General features: G+C 36.5%; 1 pseudogene; it reads left to right on the forward strand.

Moving 5' to 3' along the window:
* Positions 1-9,728, forward strand: part of LOC145094805 (protein SRG1-like) — a 42,165-nt pseudogene extending 32,437 nt beyond the window's left edge.
* Positions 9,729-26,144: the final 16,416 nt, after the last annotated feature.

Below are 26,144 nucleotides of genomic sequence, written 5' to 3' on the forward strand. Positions count from 1 at the left end.
AACACTTTCTACCACTAACCGCTAATACGAAAGCACCCCGTGCTATCAGTTCTCAAGGTCCTCATTCCGACTCACTCGAGTCCTACAGGCGATCCACCAACCTGAATTCCCAACCACGCACTAACCATCACCATCACACGCACTAGCTGATGGGGAGTTTCTCAAACTCCCAACCCTAAAATCCTCAATCCATCAAACGTTGTACTACTTCCTTTCCTTCTCAAAGATCGAGCACTCATTCTGAATCTGCATGCTCTTACCTTTGCACGCTTGGAGGATTCTCCCCCACTTCGATCCTGCTTAACCCTTGCTGCTCAATGCTCGAAAAGAAATCCCAATCCTTGCTACCATTCCATAATCAATCTGCTGAGGAACCCAAGCTTACCATAGCTAGGAATCTAACCAATCTATCTCTAAAACTATACAACTCCGATCTAGCAAGACATACCAAGTCCCTCCCAGGCATGCTACAGGTACTGCATCCTAGGTAACCTTTTCCAATAGAGCCTATCCCTTAACTACCCTCCAAATATCCAAGGTATGCAGATGGCATATAACTCGATCACAACCAAGCCGCACAAAATAAAATACTCATACCGATAATGATGCAGAACCATAACAATATAATCATGCACAAATAAAAGAACTAAAATCGGAAATCGCATACCTGCAACGTCCGATGCTGCTCACGCCTCCAAGGTAGTCATCTGAAAAGCCCTGCCTCCTACCGCAGGCGCCTCTACACTCCCTGACGGCCGTCTGTGATCCTCAAAGTTGCAGGGGCAGGTGCCATCACCCGTCCTGCTGAAAACAAACTGGGGCATTGGGCCTTCTTCATCTCCTCATTCGCGACAGACTGCGGTACAAGAAGAGCCCTCTCCCTGAACTTGGCGGTGATCTCCGCCACAGTCTCAGTGGTCTGCGTCAAATCCTGAAACTCCCGTGTCAACTGTTGCACCTCAATAACCGGTGAAAACTCAACCCTGAACCTGGCCGAGAAATCGCTCCATGTCATCGCGTCCAACGCGGCATCATCCCCCAATGCTTGACCAATCTCTTCCCACCAATCCCTTGCTCTGTCCTTCAGAAGACAGCAGGCGAGTCTGACCTTGTCCCCCTCGGGACACCGACTCGTCGAGTCGGTCACTTACTCCTTGACCCGGATCCCGCTCGGACTCGTCGAGTTCCTCCTTGGAATCGTCGAGTCGTCCCTTAAATTTAGGGTTTCCTTTCCTTTCTTGGCCTTCCTGACTTTGGGTGTTACATTTTTGGGTGTTATCAGCAAATAATCCAAGGATCTAGAATATAGGATTGAAATGCAATGAATGGCCCTGATTTCCTAAATGGAGAATTAAACGTTCTCTTTTAATAATATTTAGAGATACATAATAATATATTATAAGCATCGTATGTAGTTGTCCCATTTTATTAGAGGTTGTTAACCTTTAATATCTAATGACGTATATTTATGACAGAGATACTGTGACAATCTGAAATTTCTATCTTTTACAACCATTCACTTCAATCAAAGTTAGACTTGTTTTTGGTAACTTTTAGCACTGTTTAGAGTCTATTTGAGTATTCTGAGGCTAGTGCATCAAAGGAATCAGAGTTTGGAAGTGTCAGTGTAAGTTCTAAACTATCTAGCAAACCGTAAACCTCCTCAAAAGGAGTTTACGGTCAAGACTTTGGAGCTTACGGTCATGGTAACTGTAAACTCCCTATATATACATAATTCATGATCATTTTGATCATTTCTTTCCTTTACAAGCCTAGAATCACGAATTCTCTCTCAAGTATTATAAGATCTTCATCTTGATCTTCCAAAAATGTAAGAATTCTTTCCTTTGATTTGTTGTTACATCTCTTTATCTAGTGGTTATACATGATTTCATCCATGAAATCTCTTCATTTTGATAGATCTTCAAGTGTTCTTCACTTCACCAAGAACACACACTAGTGTTCTTGGATCCTAATCACCCTTACAAGCTTCTAATAAGTAAGTACACTACCATTAGCTTGATATATGCTTGAATCACTAGTTAACCACCTTGAAAACATCGTTTTTAGCCAAGAACAAGGTGTTTACGGTCTAAGAACATCTCTTTAGACCGTAAACTGTAATGAAGAGTGCATTAGAGAATAAAAGTAATTATAATAACTCACATATTGAAATAGATTTATATTTATATAAGAATAAAACTTGGGGAAAACACTTAAAAGTAATTATAATAACTCACATATTGAAATATATCACAGTATGCAAGAGAACTAAAAGATCTGTTTAGAGAAGCTATGATGGCTTAGCATATACATCAGGGTTGTGCATAACTAAGATGTTGCAGACTTAGAGTGAGTGGTTCCGCATTAATTCATGTTCCTTGTTTCGTTGTGGATTTGAGGCTGATTTACTCAGTCGACTGTCTTATTCATCTTAAATATTCATAACTTGTAATGAAGGGTGCATTCGATCTAGTAATTACTTTAAAAGTAAATTTATATTTCTATAAGAATAAAACTTGGGGAAAACACTTAAAAGTAATTATAATAACTCACATATTGAAATAGATCACGGTATGCAAGAGAACTAAAAGATCCGTTTAGAGAAGCTATGATGGGTTAGCATATACATCAGGGTTGTGCATAACTAAGATGTTCCAGACTTAGAGGGAGTGTTTCCGCCTTAATTCATGTTCCTTGTTTCGTTGTGGATTTGAGGCTGATTTACTCAGTCAACTGTCTTATTCATCTTAAATATTCATAACTTGTAATGAAGGGTGCATTCGATCTAGTAATTACTTTAAAAATAAATTTATATTTCTATAAGAATAAAACTTGGGGAAAACACTTAAAAGTAATTATAATAACTCACATATTGAAATAGATCATGGTATGCAAGAGAACTAAAAGATCCGTTTAGAGAAGCTATGACGGCTTAGCATATACATCAGGGTTGTGCATAACTAAGATGTTGCAGACTTAGAGTTAGTGGTTTCGCCTTAATTCATGTTCCTTGTTTGGTTGTGGATTTGAGGCTGAGTTACTCAGTCGACTGTCTTATGCATCTTAAATATTCATAACTTGTAATGAATGGTGCATTCGATGTAGTAATTACTTTAAAAATAAATTTATATTTCTATAAGAATAAAACTTGGGGAAAACACTTAAAAGTAATTATAATAACTCACATATTGAAATAGATCACGGTATGCAAGAGAACTAAAAGATCCGTTTAGAGAAGCTATGATGGCTTAGCATATACATCAGGGTTGTGCATAACTAAGATGTTGCAAACTTAGAGTGAGTGGTTCCGCCTTAATTCATGTTCCTTGTTTGGTTGTGGATTTGAGGCTGAGTTACTCAGTCGACTGTCTCATTCATCTTAAATATTCATAACTTGAATATGACAGGCGATCGTAGTGGTACCGAGGAGGATCATGATATTCAGTATCACTACCAGTTATCAAAGCACGTTCATTTGTATGTATGTGCACATAGCGGTACGATACGTAGGAGTGTTAACATCAAAAGGAAGACATAAAGCACTAGAACATTTACAAAGGGTACATTGTCGAACACTAGGAGTACATTGTCGAAGACACTAGAGATACATCATCATATAACAGATGTTTCTTTCAAATTGGCCAAAAATGTTTTTAGTAAAGAGTCCGTTACTATCATTCGTCATGAATTGGCGTGGTCATCACCATACTAAGTTCATATGTTTCTGTCGCCTCGATCGTCAAGTTCTCGAAACCTTCGCCATTCGTATTGATAGTCCGACCTAAACCTCAGTTTTATATTTCGTATTCTAAACCCCGAAGTACTCGTTCGGAGAGTACTTTGTCCTCCGAAGCATTATCATCATATGTCAACAAACCGTCACGAAATACCACTCGTCTAGCAGACCAAGTTCGAGCACAGAGGCTATGGATGAATACAGCCCACCTATCACTATTCAGTGTATACGCAAGTGTGGTACATGATTATGATTACGCAGATCTAGTATGTGTGTTTCCGCTCTATCTCATGCTCCTTGTTTGGTTGTGGACCTGGAGCAGAGTCACACATCCGACCATCTTACTAATCCTAATCATATACGACTTGTATATACGAGGTAATGATAGATGGACCTAGTATGAATCCTATCATTAACACCAAGGCAAGGTTGCTAGGTCTACAAGTGGATATTCTGCAAATCAGAGGAACGCAACCCCAGTAGTACAGCTAAGAAAGCTAATTTCGGGACGAAATTCCATCTAACGGTGGGGATGATGTGACAGCCTGATTTTTTTTTGTTATTTTGCCTTGTAAAGATCAGACAGTCAACTTAACTGAGTTTCATACTCATTTTTGCTATCTTTTAGCCTTTTTTAGAGTCTGTTTGAAGGTTCAAAGCTCCGTACATTCAAGCATTGAGCATAGGAATGGATCGCGTACACTTCTAGCACCAAAATCGAGCCTTACACTCCAACATAAGGAGTGTACGGCCGCACACCCCTCTCTTGGCAGCACACTCATGTGTATAAGTGTAGATCTCATCCTCCTTTAATCCCTTTTCACACTCCCAAGCCTAGAACTCGATTTCTCTCTCAACATCATCCGATTTTCAACTTAAATCTTCAAGAATGTATATGTTCTTCCCTTGATTTGTTGTTAATCTTCTTAAACTAGTTACATCCTTTTATTTCATCCATTTGAAATCATTTTTTGGCTAGATCCTCAAATCTTCAACCATTTCACCAAGAACACCAAGAACACACACTTGTTGTTGGTGATTTTGAGCCTTCTTGAGCCTCCAGATCGTAAGTACTCCGTCCCAATACTTGAATCTTGTTTAGAACACTAGTTTAAATCGTCGAAAATGCCCAGAACTCAAGAACATATGGTGTGTGTGGCCGCCCACACAGGTGTGGCCGTACACCCCTCTGTTTAGTGCTTAAAAGCCTCCAAAGTGCCATTCTAGTTTCACCACTTGTTGTATAATCGTCCCACAAACCTCCCTACCTTTGGTAAACACTTTTGTGCACTCATTACCATGAGTGTGCAGCCACACATTCCTTGGCCGCACACTCCTCAAAGTGGTCGTACACTCTCTTTTAGTGAATCACATGTGATTCCAACACTTGGTCAAAGTGTTTCCTAGTCCCAAAAAGTGTTTCCTTTCATATAGTTGTTTATATTGTTTATAAACCCTATATTCATGTCAACATGTGTTCTTATATGTCATTTAGGACCTATTGTATCTCGGGACTTCATTCATGGAACTTCTCAACCTTACACGCATACCCGTTTGAATCACCCACATCAGGTGAGTTCATACACCGTAATGAATCTTTTAACTGTTTTAAATGCTTTTAAGGGGGGGGGGATACAAGTTGAACACAATGATAATTGTGTAATTATTTGTTATAAACATCTTTCAAAATGTTGCTTATGTCTTCTATAAGTGGTCAAAATATTTCAAAAACTACTTTACAATTATGTTGCTTTATAGTTTAACAACACTCCGTTTTTAAAGTACAAGCATACCTTGGTAGTAAAATGAGTCTTTTCAATAACAGTTCAAGTAGAATACCAGTAAACTATAATGGGTATAGTTTAGGGGTTCAATTCATACTAGATACAATACTCGATAACTGAAAGAACATACTAAGATACTATAACAAGAGAAGATACTAAGATACTATAACAGAACGAACATACTAAGATGCTATAGCATGGCACTATTACAGGATCTAATTAAACCAATGAATCACTAACGTATTGTTCTAAACAAAAGTTAATAGTTATACTGGGTATACATGATCACATAATTTTAATGTGGATGTTCATGGCTTGCAATTGATTGTAGAGGTCGCGTTTGGGTCCCAGAATCTTTTGACAGGAAGAGAATTTAGTATGGGATCTAGCCATCACATTATACCTTAATAATCAATTTAAGGCATTTAGTACATTACTAGTTACTATATACAATACTGCAATACTTACATTTTTACAAACGACAAACAGAACAGTCGAGTCTAGCACATAACAGTAGATGCCTTGGTAGAAGGCTACGTTTGACAGAAGATGCCTTAGTAGATGGCTACGTTTAAAAGAAAGGACCATAATGCTAGTCTTATGATTCCTTAATGTATACATCATAGGATATATATATATATATATATATATATATATATACCAATAGGGTCCGACAGGTAATAGGATGTGTGCTCTCCGCTTCATTTCTTGTTCCTTGTTTGGTTGTGGGCTTGGAACGAATTCACCCAATCCATTTTCTATCTGTTTCTATATAAATGTATGCTCAGTATACATTAAGTCATTCTAAGGGTACCAGGTATGGGTCAGGTTATAGGACACAAAGTTAAAGCACGGTTTTTCCTAGCACAAAACATACATTTCAAAATCAGTACTTTTGGCATACAAGACTAGAAACTTCCCAGTAAAGGGTTTAATCCATTTTATTAAACCAGTATAGTTTAAAGGACCTTAGGTGAATAACTCTACAATACCTTAGTTTATACATCATGTTTATATATAAAACTAATACCTAATAGGTAGTTGGATGTGTGCTTTCCGCCTTACTTCCTGTTCCTCGTTTGGTTGTGGGCTTAGGGCAGATTCACTTAATTAACTTTCTATCCGATATTAGATTATATATAGCAATATAAACTAAGCTATTATAAAAGTAGTCACTGTGGTCACCATTTTATAATAAGAAATATGGGTTTTCTTAAATAACTTTACATTAGATATAAAGGAACCATTACAATTAACTCCATGAGTACCAAGCGAATACACTAGGGATATATATGATGATGATCTAACAACCAATGGGATGTGTGCTATCCGCCTTAATTTATGTTCCTCGTTCGGTTGTGAGCTTAGGGCAGATGCGCACAATCAATTGGTTGTTTACTCTGAGTCTTATATAACTTGTACCCACTTAGTACCCATATAAAGAGTTGTAGTGTCATTTTACTTAAACTTCCATCAACGTACGAAATATAGGATTTTCTAAAGGAACATGTGAACCTTTTCAAAACAGAACTTACAACTTACAACATCTTACAACTACATATTACACTACATTTTCAACACCATTTTACATCTACATTTTTCCACAACATTTTACAACTTACTTACATCACTAAAATCTTATGAACTCACCAACTTAATTGCTGATCAACTCTTTCAAATAACTTGTATTCTCAGGAAACTAGTAGACATGTACTCTCTCTGGGAATTCAGAAGATGGAGCATTATAGCTTCAAGTCTTTTTTTGTTATTCGTTTATAAATTCTATGTTTTGTAAACACACACATTGTAAACACTTTCTTTCGAAATGAAATGGTTGTTCATTACTTGCTTACTGTATACATATCTTGTGATACTAAACATGACGTCCTCCACCCCCGAACGTTTCCGCCGTTCTGGTTTTGGGGTGTGACAATATATATATAGTTATATAAGTAATGTTTAAAGGCCTTAGGACTGATAACTCGCTTAATTTCCTTTTCCTTGTTTGGATGTGGCCTGAGAGAATATCAGTTATTTGTCAGAAGGTCGTTTAAATATCAATTATATATTATGTATACATATGTAGATATAAAAGTACTATTAATCAGTTCAGTACCTTTGGGTAGCAAAGGCATACCTTCCTTCTTTAAAACTACAGAAATTAATAGTAAACTATAATAGGTATAGTTTAGAAGAATACTATCATATACAAATACTATAACAGAGAATACGATAACAGAGAATACTATAAAGAGAACACTATAACCGAGAATACTATAATAGAGAATACTATAACAAAGAATGCTAGACAGAGAATACTATAGAAAGGATACTATACAGCGAATAATATACAAAGGATACTATACAGAGAATACTATACATAGAATACTATTACTATAACAAGTATACTATAACAAGATTTAGAGATAACATAATATGAGATACTACTTCATAACACATCGACCATTTCATTATGTCACGTTTTGTAACCAGAATCTGCTGGAGGGAGAGCGTGTGTTAGTGTATAGATCTATACTGGATTGAATATCCTACACCTTGTTGTTCGCTACAATGGGACTTGCAAGTCTACGGGTGCCAAATGTCATTTCTTCTGACGAATTTCATCATTGTGTTATAGTCGGCTTAGTATGGTAAAAATCATATCACATTTTGCCTTAACTAAACCATCGACTTTAAGGTAGTTATTACTTCAGTAGTTAATACAAATAATACTGCAGTACACATATACATTTTCCCATTATATTCGAATTGTGATCTTCTCACATAAAGGGTAATATAAAACTATAGTCATACTTGGGAAAAGCATCCACTTTTACATAGAAACAAACATACAAAATAGTCGGGTCTTGGTAGAAGAATACTTTTTATACTAGTAGAAAATATAGGATTTCCTAGGAGTTTTCAAACATATACAAACATTTACATTGAACACTTATAAACATTTTCATCAAACTTATACAAACATTGACACTAAATACTTATGAACTCATCAACTTAAATGCTGATCTACGCTTTCAAAATAACTTGCATTTTCAAGTCACCAGTAGACAGGTATCGATGACCAGGTTTTGAGAAGACGGAGCATGTTCAAGACTCGTCTTTTATTTTCATTATTCATTTTTGGTGTCTTATTACTATTAAAGAACACACTTGTATGAAATTATACTATTAATGCAATGGATGATGTTGTTGCTTATTTACTACTTTGCATTGTTATAATACTGTACATGACGTCCTCCACCCCCGAACGTTTCCTCCGTTCCAGTTTTGGGGTGTGACAGATACCCTAGAAGCATTCTAAAGAGAAATTAAGAGCGTTACACTAAAAACTCTCATCTTCATTGCAAAAGATTTGAAGATCAAGGTTAAAGATATGAAAGTATTGTTTGATGAAGGGTTACAATCTATGAGGATGAAATATTACCCACCATGTCTAGAACCTGAAAAAGTCATTGGTCTCCGCCCTCACTCAGATCCTCTTGAAATCACCTTCGTGCTTCAAATCAATGAAGTAGAAGGTTTGCAGATAAAAAAGGATGGCATTTGGATTCCGATCAAACCACTCCCTAATGCATTCATGCATAGTCAATCTTGGGCACATCATAGAGGTCATCATTTCTATCTCAAACTAATTTATATCTCAAGATAATCAATCATGTTAATTTTACCTTATGGTTTTTCGTCATTTAACCTTTTTGTTTTATCAAACATGATACGTGGAGATTTAAGTTCTGATGGATATTTAAGATGTCCCATAAGCACAATGATTCATGAAAATGAAACATAGGTAAATGGCAACAGATTGGTTGGTTTATAATTCAAAGAGCCTTGTAGAGTAGCTATAGATTTGTTATGTATTTAACAACGAGATATATAGACCAACACTGTAATGGTGGTTTTAAACTAGTTGCTAAAATTGTAAAGTTTATTTGATGTCATCAAATTGTGACAAATGGGCTATATAAAAGCATTGAGCATAGAGTAATAGTGAACTCTAAGAAGGAGAGGCTATCAATTGCCACATTTTTGCCCCTAAAATAGATGTTGATTTTGGACCGGCGCCAAGCCTAATCACTCACGAGACACCACCAAAATTTATAAGGGTATCTCTTGTGGATTACTTTAAGAAATTTTTTTCTAGAGAACTTAAGACCAAAAGTAACATTGAGCAATATTGTATATGATTTATTTTGTAAGATTCTTTTATGCAAAAGTTGTTAATTTGTACTGTTTTCGAAATAAAACATTGTGTAAAGTACTAATACACCTATATGTTTTTGTCTTTTTAAATAGTTCTTAATAATTATAAATAAGGATGTGGACCAAACGGATTTATCTCATGTAGTCATTTATTTATTTATTTTCTTGTTATTTGTGGTACTTCTCTCTATGGTTGTCACACATACATAATTGGCCATTTAAATACATATATATATATATATATATATATATATATATATATTCTTTTGGATGGTATAGAAGTGAATTATCATGATCATATGTGGACCCAACATGTTTGATTGTATATGTTATGTTGTGTTAGGTATTTTGGGGAAACTCACTAAGCTTGGGATTACAGTTTGATTGTTATGGTTTAAGATATTTCATAGGACAAGACCAATGCGAAGGCTTGATCGTGCATATCATCCATTATTTTATGAGATTATGATTTTGGGAATACTCTGATTCTTGTTTTATGACTTTTGGAAACTATGATTTTGTGATATTTGTGGTTTTTGGATTGGTTTAAGAATGAAAATTTTTGCCTTGATTTTGGGATGTTACAAGTTGGTATCGGAGTCCTTGTTTGAGATGATTGGATGAGCATTCATGTTAATCTAGACTCAAACTAAGGACTTGAAAAAGTTTTCAATTTTTTTTCAAAAGTAACTAAGGAAGGATGAAATGTGTATGATCAGCCGAAGTAAGAACGTATACCCCAAGATACACGTACTGTTATTTGTTTATAATGACTATGATAGAACTGCATGCTAGTTATAGGCTAGGGACCTTTAAGAATTGCACGATAGAATTGCCTGAATTGTGATGCCTAATAGCCTAGGAGTATCTATTGTATGCTAGATGGGACTGACATCATTTTTATACTTGTTTAGTGTGTACATCATAGTTGTACATAACTAAGATTTTATAGCTTGAGAATGTTTGATTTAGCTTTATTTCCCGTTCCTCGTTTGGTTCTGGGCTTAGGGTAAAATCAAGTATACGAATGTTTATGGAATCCAACGTTTATGTGTGATTAGCACGCACGAGCTGTCGTAGGGTTGGTGGAAGTTCCAAGAGTGAGTGCAGTTATAGCAGGCCAGCATGAGGAGGTTTCGCCACTCTGGCGAGAATGTGTTGGATGGATGCGTATCTTAGATGTTGGGTTTTGCGATCGGATGGTCCGTAATGACCTCCCTTCATTGATACGAATGTGGGTACATGTGACAACACGTTATTTTCAGGTCTGTAAAAGTAAAAAAAGTCAAAAGTTGTCAAATAAAAGTCAAACATGTTGATTTATTTAACTATTAGAAGCTTATCCAAAGTTATGATATAGCTAAACCCTTTTACTTTAAACGGGTTGTACTATAATTATCCAAATGTGAGGACCGAAAACCCTCGCATAAATGTAAGCCTTCGAACCAAAAACCCTCGCAAAGGCCACTTGTCTCGAACCGCAAACCCTTTTCGGTCGTAAACTCCTTGGACGAAATCATGCGAGGCAGCAAACCATTCTCGGCCGAAAACGTGGTTACTCGATGTGAGTTCCTGACCGAGAACAGGCCAAGTTCTATCCTTTGGCACCCATTCCAATGTGGTTTCACACCTTCCAATGCATGTGTCACTTCACTAAATCTTATTGTAAATACCTAGAACTGAGAAATCACCCTCATTATCTTACCTTCCAATCGAAAACACCTCTTTTTCTCTCAAGAACACAAGCCAAGAACCTTACTTTTCTCTCAAGTATCTTGCGATAATCACCTACATCTTCATATGATCCTGCTAAATTCATCAAGTGTTCTTCATACCTTTTTGGAAATTATCATCCAATCTCCTTAACTACAATTGAAAACACCTTGACCTTCTTGGTTTCACCAAGAAAACCAATTGAATCATCAAGTGATCGAAAACACATAGGTGGCCGAAAACACCAATCTCCCTTACGGTTAAATTCTAATACTCCTATTTGTAAGTGATTCTTACATCTTAGGTTATTCCATAAACATGTTTATTACTATATTCACTAATTATATACATATATATTGCGTGAAATTCTATTAGGATTCTGTTTTGTTACGGGTTCTAACTTGTGGAATTAACTCTACTACACCGTATCTTCACTCAGACACTCACATAAGGTGAGTTCATACCCCTATGTTTTAGCATTTTAAAATGTTTTATAGGGGAGAATACAAGTAAAACACAAGATAGTTGTGTTAACACTTACATACGATTACAAATCATTTTTAAGATATTAAATACTTTTATAAACTTATCAAACCATTTTAAACTGTGTTTTCAACCTCTTAAATTGTTGTTTATATAGACCTATATATATATATATATGTATATATATATATATGTGTGTGTGTGTGTGTGTACAATTAGGATTTAACAGATTTAGGACTATTGCTCTTGCCTTAACTCTTGTTCCTTGTATGGTTGTGGGCTTAGGGTAGGATCACCTGTCTAACTGTCAGTTAAACCTTAATTATACATGCCATATATATATATATATATATATATATATATATATGAGTATTAAACTTATTTCAATAACATTGTTAATCATCTTTAGTACAAACATAACACTTGTAAACTATAATAGCTATAGTTTTGAAATCCATTCACACTATTTTCTAGTCCAAGGATACATTACATGAAAAAATACGTAAGTATAGTTACTTTTCATTACAAATATTCTATTCAGTTGCAAGAACAAGAAAACATATATACACTATACGTAATCGAGCTAATACTTGAATGTGAGCCATCACTTCATGGTACCTATTAAGGTACATGCTAAAGTCCTATTTTATAACCAGAGTCTCCTGGAGGGTGAGCATGAATTTGTGTATAGATCTATACGGGACCGACAATCCCGCACCTCAACTGTTTGCTACAGTTGGACCGGCAGGTCTATGGGTGACAAATGTCATAACATTCGGACGCCTGAAGAACGTCGAGTAGGCCACTAGTCAGTTCAGTATGGTTATAATCTCATTCACATTAAGCATTAACTAATCATTTTAGTTTACAAAAACTAACATTACTTCAGTGGTTTTATTTTAAGTAATAGGACTACCTATCATTATATTTCAACACTAATACACTATAGAGTTCATACAAGTGCAGTACACTATTTTCTATTAAAGAAAACATACATTTATGGAAAACATACACTTACACGATTTCAGAGTACAAAAACATACAAACATTTTTGGTCTTAAGGCCTAAGACTAATTTTCATTTGTTGTAGAAAATTTGGGATTTTCTGAGGAACATACTAGCATTTTCAGGGAACAAATACAAACTTCGAATACTAAATGCTTATGAACTCATCAACTTAAATGTTGATACTCTCTTGTCAAAATAACTTGTATTATTAGGAAACAGTAGTAAGGTACACGCACCCAGGTTTTTGAGAAGATAGAGCTTGTTCAAGACTCTTCTTTTATTTTGCTATACATTTTTGGTGTCTTACAATCAATACATAGAACACACATGTATTAATTATTTTAAATACATTGGATGTTGTTGCTTGTTTTACCATTATGCAATTGTTATGATACTGTACATGACGTCCTCTGCCCCCGAACGTTTCCGTCGTTCCCGTTTGGGGGTGTGACAAACTGGTATCAGAGCATTATTTGTAGTGAAGAAAGTATATCAACCCATGAAAGATATATAACTATAAACATAGTGGGATAAAACACTCTGACCAAGAGTTATGCTTTTAATATATATTAATATTTTATAAACGTATACATGCATACATAGAAGATCAATATCATATCCTGAATAAAACAAAAGTATTATGATTGTTGAACAACACGAGTAAGCCTTAGGATATAAAATCAGGTCTGGGATAAATATAGCCTGATCAACTATATATATTCGAGAGGTGATTAGCATAGGAATAGGATGGTCGTGGTGTTGTAACAAGTCTAAAAACTTACGCACTCTTATTACAAAGAAACATTAGAACTTAGCATAGATTTAAATACTATAGGAATATTTATAACACGATAACATACCATTCTAGATCTATTAAATGTCTCTTACACCCCTATTCTTGCGTAGATATCATGGATGGATTTCATCTGCTGGGAGACACGTACTTTCCCAATCAGGGGAACGGAGGATTGCTCGAAGAAGAACCAGAAGATGACCCTGTGGCTCCAATAGAAGAAGACTCTGAGGAAGAGAACGAAGAGGATATTTAGGAAGACTCTGACTCAGAACCAAAAGTCTATGCTCAACCTCAAGTTGCCCAAAATCCCAATCCCTAACAGAACTTCCAAGGTCCAACACCTCAGTGGGCAATAAACTTGGAGGGGTGGAGTCGTGAACAGGGTCAGCAACTTCCCTACAATGTGGACCGAAGCTTCTACAACCTTACTGAGGGAGGTTCAATAGACAAAACCCTCCCTACATTAGTAGGTCGAGTTGCTCGTAACGACGAGCAAGCAAGAGTAGCCATCCACCGAGTCGTGGAGGTTGGTACTACCACGGTAGTCAACACGGTTCGCCTCCACCACCTGAACGAAGACCAAGAGTTAACCATAAATCACACCGAGGCCCTGCAGAGGGAATTAATTGCCAACCGAGCCGAGGTTACAGAACTTTGGGAGCACCAAGTAGCACTGGAAAGGTGTGTGTTTGAAACAAAACACCAATTGGCTAAATCTAAGGCTGAAAATAGTATGAAGCAGAACAACACTCCTCGCGAGTAGGGCATACTCTACTCACTCTTTTCGATATAGATTAAGTCTACGTACATGAACTAGTGCTATTTTTCATATATATAGTTAGACCTCAAAAGTTCATTTTTCGATAGGTCGGTATGCTATCAAAGTTTTCTCGTTAAGTTGGTATGTTGTAAACCTACTTCAATGTCAAATTTTCCGAACTCTATACTTCTAATCTACCAATGAATTTGAAAAACATCCTCTTTTGTTTAGAAAAATCACTATCAAATTCTTGTTGTTACTTTACAGGTTATTACTTGTGTTAGAATTTATTTCAAACTTTTTGCAGAATATGTATGGAATTAGGGTAAATTTGTTCAACGGGCATCCGATCCATCATTTTCAGCTTTAAAAACTTTATAGCTAAAAGATGCCGCCACGGAAATCAAATAGGCGTGTCAACAACAATCCTCCAATAATTCAAACTCCGCCGCCACCACAATAATTCGAACCTGTAGTTTTCCAAGCGACAATATCCGCGGCTGTGACAACAGCCCTAACCTAAATCAATGCTAGTGGCACGAGTGGGCTGGAACCGGTACGAACTCGCATCATGGGGATAGCCATGGACACCCAAGGGAGTGTTCATACAAGGACTTCACCAAATGTAAACCCAAGACCTTTAATGGGAGTGGAGGAATCATTTCTCTATCGCAATGGTTTGAGAAAACGGAGTCAATCTTCGAGATCTGCTCCTGCCCCGAAGGAAGTAGAGTGAAATTTGCTGCCTGCACTTTGTCTGATAGGGCCCTCACATGGTTGAATAGCCATATCAAGTCACTTACACTCATAGTGGTTGACTCAATGGGCTGGGAGAAATTAAAAGAACTGATGTTGGGAGAGTATTGCCCGAGAGGCGAGGTACGGAAACTGGAGTAGGAACTTTGGAGCCTTACCATGACAGGCTCTAACATAATAGCCTACACTACTTGGTTTAGTGACCTAGCAGCTTTATGTCCCAGGATGGTTCCCACAGAAATTAAGAAGATTGAGAGGTATATTTGGGGATTGTTACCTCCATTCCAGGGGAATGTATTGTCTTCAAACCCTACTACATTTGATAGCGCCAAACACTTGGCTCAAAGATTCATAGACCATGGTGTTCGTCCAAAAGTAGCAACCCTTGTCCCCGAACAAGACAAAGTGAACGATAACAAAAGGAAGTTTTGGGACAAAAAGAATAAACAATCGACATAGGACTCTACTAAGAAAGAACAGATTGTGGCTATTCATGCTGCAACAACCCCTGCTGCCCCTACACTAGCGAAGTCGTATGCTGGAAATCCGCCGAAATGCAGCAAGTGCAATTTCCATCATCACAGACCCTACCTGGACATGCATTGCGTTAACCGCAACAAGAAGGGGCACATTGCCCATTTCTATAAGGCACCAGAAAAAACCAATCAACCAGGCCCCTGGTATTAGAATAGGCCAGGCCTGCTATAGGTGCGGTGAAACTGGGTACTTCAAGAGGAACTGTTCGAAAGCAGGGAATGTTGGTCGAGTAGGGAGATTTTTGGCTATAGGTCATGAAGAAGCCTTGGTAGATCCCACAGTGGTCACGGTTACGTTTCTCCTCAATAACTCTTATGCATGCATACTATTTGATAGTAGAGCGGAGAGGAGTTTCGTAAGCCACAAATTTAAACACTCACTCAATCAACAACCGCAAACACTAAAAGAAACATTTATCGTAGAAATGGATAACGGCAAGACTGAAAACACTAGCGATATATATAGGATGCACACTCACTCTAGATAGCTATTCATTTCAAATCGACCTTATGTTGGTCTCAATAAAAATTTTCGACATTATCATCGGCATGGATTGGTTAAGTACCCATCGTGCATACATGCTAGACATGAACCTTCGAATCATATCGTGCATCCAATCCCATAAGTACTTATGAAAGGAATACCATGTGTTCTTAGCTCACGTGGTAGACGGGAATCAGGAAGTGAAAGAGATAAAAAGCATTCGTGAAGTTCGTGATTTTCCTGACATCTTTCCCGAAGATCTCCCTGGAGTACCACCAGAACGCCAAGTCGAGTTCAGAATCGACTTAATTCCTGGAGCTACCCCAATAGCCAAATCGCCTTATCATTTAGCACCAGCAGAGATGCAGGAACTATCCAGTCAACTAAAGGAACTACTCAGCAAAGGATTCATCAAACCGAGCTTCTCACCCTGGGGAGCGCCGGTCTTGTTCGTGAAGAAGAAGTGTCACAACTAGCATTTTAGGGCTAGGTTTCCTCTCCATGTGCAAGATAGTTCCTTGGTGTAACTATGTAACACTATGTGTAGTGTAAGTTAATTTCAATACAATATAGATTTATACATCCACAATTGTGTTTCTAGTTAAAACTTCCTCATGTAAGCCCAAAATATAACCCAATAAGCTAGATTCACTCAACTTTGGGCCTTAACCCAAACTCTCTCGGTCCAAACCTCTTAATGGACCCAAAACTTTCTAATTGGGCCCTAATGGGCCGATACCTCTCTACTTGATTCTTTTGGGCCGGAAACTCGCCTTTGGTCCATAGTTGGCCCAAAAATCCGTATTTAATATCGTATTGGGCCATAAGACCCTTATTGGTCCATGAAAATTATTCTTAAGTCTTAATGGGCCGCATTTTGTTATAAAACCCATATATGGGCCCTAATGGGTCAAAAATCCTTATTTGGCTTAATACACTTCTTTTGACCTAGTATTGGACCGAGACCATTCTTGGGCCGATCCAAGCCCAATCACTCGAGCAAACCGCAAACCCTATTGGGCGTAGGATGTTTTCGGTTGCCTTCTAGCCTAAAGATCCCTTTCTTTCCTTCTTTTCTCAATTGGGCCAATCGAAATTAAAAAAAAAAAAAAAAGAGAGAGAGAGAGAGAGAGAGAGAGAGAGAGAAAGGGAACACATGGGAGGGGTTGAATTTAGTGTGCCACATCAAATTTGTATAACAAACATCTAAGAGTTACCTAGCATGTATCAAGAGGTGAAAAATTTATCCACCGTACATCAAGGAGGGATCTTCCCTTCCTTCCCCATATACTCGGCCGAACCACCATCACCTCTCTCACCTCTCATTTCAAAATTATATCATTTCCCTCTCAATCCTCAATAATGTTCACTCAGTTTTCCCTTCTTGCTCCAAAATCATGAGTTTAGAGTGTGCGTTCAAGAAGGTTCTTCAAACTTTCAAAATCTTGGTAAGTTTATATCATTATTCAAGTTGTTCACTTTCTTCTTATACTAAGATTTTTCCTCATAACCACCTCATTTTCGTGTTTATGCTCCTAGAACCACCACAACTTCAAAGATCTCCTCAAAGAAGTACTTAGGGTCGAAAACTTACTCCATTTTCCTTCTCAAACCAAAAAAAAAACCCCAAGGTGAACTTCATACACCTATTTTCGAGTTTTTCTTTCTTTTGGGGGAGGATACAAGTCAAAGTCTTGTGTAAATCTTTGTATATTTGCTTGTATGTGCATGTGTTGCATGACATGTGTGTTAAATGTTGTGAAATTCATGCTAAAAGACTATGAACTCGAGATTTTTGTTAGATCTCAAGTTGTTGGACTTAGTTAAGTTATCATGTTGTTAAAAATGGAAAACTAGTTTCTACATGAAATATATTTCCTTTGATGCATGATAAATATCTCAAGGATTAGTCCAAAAATTATGTTTAAACAAAATTTGACAAGAAAACATGGAAAATGATAAAAATGGAAGCTTTCATTAACAAGGGACCATTTTGGCCATTTTGGTAAAATGGACCGAAAATGGGCCTTTTTAGTAAATATGGATCATTTTTGAACATTTTGATAAACTTGGGCCTTTATTGAATATTTTAGAATAAAAGGGACAAAAATGAACATTTTAATAAACTTGGGCCATCTTTGAACATCTTAGCAAAAGTAGGCCGAAAATGGGCTTTTTAATAAACTTGGGCCATTTTTGAGCATTTTAGTAAAAATGGGCCTTAAATGAATACTTTTGTAAAAATGGGTTGTTTTTGAGCATTTTAATAAAAATGGGCCATTTTTCGACATTCTTGATATAAATGGGCCATTATTGACACCTTGGATAATATTGGGCCATTCGTGAACATCTTAATAAAAATGGGCCTCTTATAACAAATTGAGTAAAGTTGGGCCTTATGTGAAAATTCCATTTGTATTAGACCTTTAGTGACAACAATTGTAACAATGTCATATTTTGGCACTTTCGGTAAAAACGATTATATTGTTTTATCACCATTGATTTGTAGTCAAAATATACCCTAGTAACATTATTTATAACGTTAAATAATGAAACTCAATGTTAGCGTAAATTTCGTTAAGCTCTTGTAAGACACACATTCACCGTACATATCTTAGTGTACACTGTAAGCCCTGTAGTTATAACCAGAGTCTCCTGGAGGGAGAACGGGAGTTTGTTTATAGATCTATACCCGGTTGACACCCCACACCTAAGCTGCTCGCTACAGCTTGACAGGCAAGTCTAGGGTGACAAATATCTTCTCAGAAACCGACACCCGAAGAACGTCAAGGCAGGCACTCCATCATATTAGTATGGTTATAACGACTCCCATAGAGAATAACAATATTATATTAAAATTTACCCAATATCTACACTTTACTCATGTTACGAAGTACAAACCTATGCATCAACTACTTTACATCTACGTTCACCACTCGGGTCTCAGGGTTTAAGACCACACTTTTCATATAAAAGAAATACAAGATTTTCTAGGAATCACTCACTATACATTTTCAAAACAAGTTTAACAAAGAATACACATGCAATTATGCATGATTGGAAACAAGACTTGCAAACTATTTTTACAAGAAAATATTGGATTTTCTGTAGATTTACAAACTACTACAAAGTTTTTATATAAACATGCTTATGAACTCACAAACATTTTTATGTTGATTCTTTTCAAATGTCTTGCATTCTCAAAAACACAGTGAGCTGATTCTTTACAACTATGGATTTGAATGAATGTTCTATTTTGGTTTCATCATACATTTGTTATTTTGGGATGTAATTTTTATGAACAAACACAATACTGTAAACCATGTATGTTGTAGTCTTGAATGTATGATCATGATGATGGCTATGTTTCATTTATATACATTGTTATGATATTACAAGATGAAGTCATCCGCCCCCAGATGTTTCCGTTTTCCCGGTTTGGGGGTGTAACAAGAAGGATGGATCATTCCGTATGTGAATCGACTACCGCGAGCTAAACAAACTAACCATTAAGAACCGATACCCTCTACCGCGGATAGACGACTTTTTCGACCAATTTCAAGGACCAAGCTACTTTTCAAAGATTGATTTAAGATCCGGGTATCTATCACACCCCAAAACCGAGAATGGCGGAAACGTTCTAGGGTGGAGGACGTCATGTATGTATCACAACAATGTAAAGTAGTAAACAAGCAACAACATCGTATATTGTATTAATAGTAATAGTTTAATACATGTGTGTTCTTTCATAGTAATAAGACATTACAACAAGTAATCAAAATAAAAGACGAGTCTTGACTGCTCCGTCTTCGCAAAACCTGGTCATCGTACCTGTCTACTGGTGACCTGAGAATACAAGTTATTTTGAAAGTGTAGGTCAGCATTTAAGCTGGTGAGTTCATAAGTATTTAATGTCATCGTTCGTATAAGTTTGATGATAACATTTGAAATTGTTCAATGTAATTGTTTGTATATGTTTTGAAAACTCCTAGAAATCCCATATTTTCTACTAGTATAAAAAAAGTAGTCTTCTACCAAGACCCGAGTGTTTTGAAAGTAGTCTTCTACCAAGACCTGAATGTTTTGAAAGTAGTCTTCTACCAAGACCCGAATGTTTTAGAAGTACGCATCACTATAAATGTGACGGTTTTTCCCTTGTTTAACTATTATTATAAAAGTTATAGTCTACCTCGTCGTTTATGTGTATGAGTCACAATATAAAGGTAATAAGGAAAATAGTTTATCTATATCGAACATGTTTCTAATACTCCATGTGAGTCTTTTGTATAAGTAAAATTGGTTAAAAGAGTGTTTATCCCGAATTGTGAACATGCTAATAATATCCCATGGTATAGTTATTAGCCCCTGAGCATGATTGAGTTAAATGTATATTACTACGTAAAAGGGTTGTTTTTTCCGCTGTTGTAAGTTTCTCATAACCATACTAGACGTGGTACTAATGTCGACATTTGTCACCCCAGACCTTCCGGTCTAACTGGAGCTTACAGTTTAGGTGCGGGTTCGTCAAATCCGTATAGATCTATACACAAATTCGCGCTCTCCCTCCAGGAGACTCTGGTTACAAATGGGGACATTCATTTTGGTACTAACAAAGCCATTGTCTCACATGTTTGCTAACAACAACTTCACGAGTAATATAATGAAATACCTTTTGTATGAAAAGATTATCCTTGTTATGAAGAATGTATACTTGTAAATAAAACGTTGGTACAGACTCATGAATGAACTGAATCTTGCGTGATTCCTTGTAATAGGAATAATGTTTTGTATCCCCTAAACTATTCCTATAATAGTTTACTGGAATGTAATTGATGAGTGTCCAAGTATGTTTATACATCCTTGCTACCCAAGAGTGTCGGAATTGAACTAACTGATGGAACTTTTATGTCTATATAGGTATACATGATCTATATAACTAATATTTAGACGACATTTGAATGAATAACTGATAACCTAAGGCCACATCCCAACGAGAACAGAAAAAGAAATAAGGCGTGCTAGTCGTTCTAAATCTTTTAAACCTTTCTTATTTAACTATACATATATAGGCAAGCATTTAACAATATAAAAGTATAAAAGAGGTTTTCTAAAACCTTTGAAAAGTTTAATAAATAAGAATTTATGACTTGATGTCAATTTATAAAACAATTCGAAAACAGTTGACAAGACAGTTTAAGTGTAAGAAAACCTTTGTTTGAAGCACAACTATAACAGATTCAAAAAGGAAACATATCATTTGTAAGACAGTTTCTAAAAGTGTTTTAACATGTAAAAACATCTGAGAAAGCTATTTGAAGTACTCAGTTTGGTGAAACGGCTAAACGTGTAGTAAGTCCAATTGTATGTTAGTTATAAATCACATGTGATTGATTTCATAACCAAAAAGTATAACAACAGATTTATGTTTTTCACACGATGATAATCGTATGTTTACTTGTATTCCCCTCCTTAAAAGTGTATAAAAAGCATTTATAACGCATTTGAAAGTGTAGTTTATAGGGCTATGAACTCACTTGATTGAAGTGGTTGATTTGAAGTAGTCGAGAGAAGAATCGAGAGAAGAATCGAGCAGAACTTCGACAGGAAGAGTTGAAAACGCGGGAAAATCTCGGGATTCACGGGAATCTCGGGGATCTCGGGAACACAAAACCTTCCTTCGGGACTTGAAGGTGAAAACCGGGGCTTTGGGAGGGTCTCGGGGGTTTAAACGCAAAGTTTCGGCGCGAGAAAGAAAGGAACTGAGCAATGGAACTCGGAGCCCTTGAAATCTATTTGTAGGGTCATTTTTTGGGGTGTGCCATGTCTTGGAAAGGGATGGACATGTCGTGGGGAGTAAAAATTATACTCTTCCATTGATTGGACGCCCTCAGTCACTTTCCGGGTCGCGGTAAACTTGTGCCACGTCGTGGCAATCCTGACAGCCTCGGATTTCGGGTCTCGAACTTGTAAAATCCATAACTTTCGCGTACGAGCTCCATTTTCGACGTTCTTTATATGCACGCGTAGCTAAAAATATGATATATAACTCTCATTTAGACTTCATTGGCAAATTTTGACTTTATTTTTTAATTATTTATTTTTAATGGGCCGGGACACGAAAAGTCCGTTAAAATTCCATAACTTCTTCATCTGATGTCCATTTTCGTCAGACTTTTCGCTGTTGTGATACTATTGTTGAGACCTTCGATTCTCATTTAGTTTGTTTCGGTCAAAAGTCTCTCGAGCTATAATTCGAGTTTTTAGCTGTCTACTACTATATCCGGATCTTCGAAAAATCATAACTTCCTCATATGAAGTCAGATTTGGACGTTCTTTTTATGTACGCTCACGGTTTAATGTTATCTAAAACTTTCATTTAGATACTTAAGGCTAAAAAATATTGTATTGAAACTTCACGTTTTTCATTTAATCGGTGTTGCCGGTTTTGTCGAAATCTTAGAATGGTCATAACTTTTTCGTTATAACTCGGATTTTTGTGTTCTTTATATGTATGAAAACCTTGTTACGATTCCTACTACTTGATTTAACCCAAATAAGATTTTAGGAAAGTTATATTTTGATCTAAATTTGACAGGTTTTACATTACATTGTCTCTAAATATCAGGTTGTCACAGTATCACCAGTTACGGGTTCTAGAGGAAGATGTTCCTAAGACAGCCTTCCGAACTCGTTATGGTCACTACGAGTTTGTAGTGATGGCTTTCGGATTAACCAATGCACCCGCAGTGTTTATGGATTTAATGAACAAGGTGTGTCTGTTGGATTAGTGTCTAAGTCCATAACTATTTTGGTTTGTACTTGACCCGATGTCGCATCGTCCTTTTGGGTTGCCTTCAGCAAAGCAACTTGATAGGATGAATTATGGAGAGAGATGATTAATTATGATTTATTAATATATTATGAGAATAATATATTAAAGGAGAAATCATATTGTTTAATTAATATTAGTCAAGAATTAATAAGAATTAATTTTGTGGCTAAAAGACATAAATTAAACTTAAGGGACTAGAACTATTAATTGTGTGATAGTTGAATATTGGGCGAATGGACTCCATATTAGAGGGGTGGATGAATTCTATGGGGAAACCCATTAGAAATCGTCCTAGGCCTCAAAGGAGGGAGTCCATGGGTTGCTTAGGGCCTAAGCATTCAAATTAGGGTTTCCTTGTTAGATAACCCTAATAGCCTCACTATTTAAGGATCCCTAGAGCACCAAAAACGTGGAGAAGTGATTCCTTAGGGTTTTTACACGTTTTTGGGTGCCTCCTCTCTTATCATTCTTCATCCTCTTGCTCTTGGTGTTTGTGAACCATTAGAGGAGTGACACTTGTGACTCTAAGCTTTCTAAAGCCATTCAAAGGAGGATTTGAGATTGTTATTGCTACATAACAATCAAGGTAAGATCTAAAACCCTTTCTTATGTTAATATGATTAATTTTATGCTAGAACTAGGGTTTAAAGTCTTAGATGAATTGCATGTATAATAGAGAAACCTAGATCCAAGCATTAGGGTTTGCATGAGCACATAGGATGTTCTTATGGCTAAAAACCATCAGTGGTATCAGAGCCTTGATTGGTTTCTATTGTATTGATGCCTTTGTTATTAGTTCAAGCTTCAAAATCGATTTTTTGGTCCCCTGACTGATGAACTCGGTGAGTTCCAATGTGGACTCGGCGAGTTGCTCCAACTCGGCGAGTCCATAGAGGAACTCAACAAGTTCGAGCGTCAGTAAGAGCATATTTTGGGATTTCTTATTGTTTTGCTTGACGATACTTGCCTTAATTGTTTTAGGTCTTTAATATTCGAATTTTATCTTATATTTGAGTATATCCTTGATTAAACAAAAGATAATTACCAATTGATTAGATAATAACTTCCTTATATGATTAAAGATTGATTATTTGTATTAATTGGGTAACTTATCTTGCAAGAAATTGAAATTAGGTCAAATTTAGATAATCATTAAATTAATTGTTTAATTTAAATTATTTGCTATTTGATCCTTGATGTTTTGAAATGTTTCAAAACCTGCCCTCAAGGTTTGGAATTTAAAAGTTGATTAAAAGTTTAATTTAGAAATGTTAAATTCTAAAACCCTAGTATTGTTTTGAAAAGTTCAAATCACACCCTTATGGTTTTATTAATTAATTAAGGTGTATAATTAAAGGAGATTTCATAAATCCATAAAGTTTTGGTTTACAATTTAATTAAATTAAAAGTATAATTGTTAAATTTGACCACCTAGTATTCTAAAAGTGTAAAGTACACCCTATACTATGTATACCATTAAAAGTATAATATTATATATGTATGAGTAAAAGTTAGTCTTACCGTTAGTAGGCCTCATTCACGAAGCTAGTCTATAAGGGGTGCTTAAGGAAATTTCCTATAAAATGGCGATTGAATGAGTATCCACTCTTACCCACCGTACTCTTGACTAGTGGAGGGTCATTTGCCGAACGGGTAGGATAGGACAAAAAACTTCTATTATAAGTATAATGAAGTACAAAAGTAACTAAATGTTTTACAAATTCTCAATCTTAGTTACTTTAGGCAAAAGTGAATTGATGCAATTCCATGAAATTACACTTTGTACCCTTGCGAAGACGTTAGTGGAGAGTGTGTGGTTAACCGGCACACTAAATGGTTCTAAGCAAAGGTAGCAAAGGGTGACTCAATGTTTTTCATAGTTCGGTGGAGCGTGTGTGGTTAACCGACACATCGAATAGGTAACTGTAACATGTGGGGGCACCATGTAGGTTTGCATGGTTATTCACACCCTGTTTTGTGATCCTCGGCATCCCAGTCACAAATCGAGGGGCATATCGAGATTTAAACATGCCATTAAAAAGTTCAATGAATCTCAAAGGATCTAGGAGTTTTCAAAGCATTTAAAACTTAATCTGTTTTTCGTTTTTCATGGTGGAACATTAGTGAATCATCATTCATTTACCTTCAAATGCTTTGCAATTTGGGTTACGACATCCCTCTCCCAAGTTGTGGAATATTGTGTTGGGTCCTAGCCTTAGTATCTCATTTGGGTGATTTATTAAGGACACAATTAATCAACTAACTTGAATTTATTTTCTCCCATTTTGTAGATGTCAAAGTACGACAACTATGGTCTTCCCAAATCCCGTGGAACAAGCTTTCCACATGAAGATGATATTCCACGATTTGATCGAGAAACAAGAGATCATGCTTCACTTCCTCCACATCCTCCAATTATTCTCCCTAACCCACAAGTTTGAAGGCTTGAAAACTTCAAGCTCACTCAAGCCCTTTTGGCAAGTAAACATGAAGAAGGAAAGTTGGTGTGTGCACACGTCCTAGAGATGATGTCACACATTGATGGGTTAAGAATGTTGGGATTCGTTGTCTGTGAGGAGCTGGATGTTGACTGGGTTCTTAAGTCACTTCCTAACTCATAGTGAGTTCGTAAGAGAGTATTATATGATGAACCACGACGTGACCCTTATAGATCTCACCTACATGCTTATTGCTGCTAAATCAGCAATGGTTTAGCACACTGGAAAAGCAAAGTTGATTTGTGAATCTGCCTTCCAGACCTCTATGGATATAGGCAATGGCAACGAATGGCATGCCATGATCGAAGAGTTTGATCATAAGAGAAAGGAAAAGTCTGAAGTAGTTCCATGTGCTGTTCCAAAAGCGTCAATTTTCTTTTATTGCCAAGAGAAGGGGCATTGGAGACGAAGCTGCCCTATTTACCTAAGAGATCTAAGAGATGGGAGAGTCAAAACGTATGGCTCTACTTTAGGTAAAATCCATTAACTAACTCTTTTAAGTTCCTATTCTAGATTCTTAATACATGATGTGAT

This window comes from Lactuca serriola, chromosome 3 (assembly GCF_051521515.1).
Source record: "Lactuca serriola cultivar US96UC23 chromosome 3, Lser_US96UC23_V15, whole genome shotgun sequence".
In the NCBI taxonomy this organism is placed as follows: Eukaryota; Viridiplantae; Streptophyta; class Magnoliopsida; order Asterales; family Asteraceae; genus Lactuca; species Lactuca serriola.